A 1,007-nucleotide genomic window follows, 5' to 3' on the forward strand; every position below is an offset into this window, starting at 1 on the left:
AAAAAAAAAGAAACGAAGAACACCCAACATTTTATAGTTGGGCACAGTGGAGAAACCCTGTAGTCCCAGCTACTGGGCAGACTGCGGATTGCTTGAGCCCAGGAATTTGAGGTTGCAGTGAGCTATGATGGCATTGCACTACGGCCTTGGCCAAAAAACAAAAACAGAAAGACCCCATAAATATTCATTAATTCAATACTAAATTACAAATAAGAAATGATATTCTGTATATTTTATAGCCTATTTTTGTTCAATTTCAATTGTTTTAAAAATACACATAAAAATTACCATCTTTATTATTCAAATGTATAGTTCAGAGGCATTAGTACATTCATAATTTGCACCTATCAAAATCATCCATTTCTAGAACTTTTTGTCTTGTAAAACTGAAACTCTATACCAAACAGGAACTCCACTAACAACCTATTTTTTTTTTTTTTTTTGCCTTTCTAGCTGGGGCTGAGTTTGAACCTGCCACCTTCAGTATATGGGGCAGGTACCCTATTCCCTTGAGCCACAGGCACCACCCCTTAACGGCCATTTTTTTTTTTTTTAAGAGACAGTCTCACTTTATCACCTTTGGTAGAGGGCTGTGACATCACAGCTCATAGCATAGCAACCTCCAACTCCTGGGCCTAAGTGATTCTCCTGCCTCAACTTCCCCATCAGCTGGGACCACAGGTGCCCACCAGAATGCCCGGCTATTTTTTGTGGCAGTTTGGCTGGGGCCAGGTTCAAACCTGCCACCCTTGGTATATGGGGCCAGTGGCCTACACACTGAGCCACAGGCACTGCCCCTTACAGCCTATTTTTAACACATTATATGACTAGGGAATAGAAATATGTCCTCCCCAACTCTGTACATGAAAGAAGATAACATATGGAAAATACATATTCCGAAATGTCGAGGCAAGATAATAAACATTTCTCTATTCTGATTGTATCTACTTCCCTCTTAATTTTAGATTTTGCCTTGCCTGAAATATACTTAAGAAAAAAAAGACAAA

Source organism: Otolemur garnettii, unplaced genomic scaffold, assembly GCF_000181295.1.
Source record: "Otolemur garnettii isolate 467f Iridium unplaced genomic scaffold, OtoGar3 scaffold00159, whole genome shotgun sequence".
NCBI classification, from domain to species: Eukaryota; Metazoa; Chordata; class Mammalia; order Primates; family Galagidae; genus Otolemur; species Otolemur garnettii.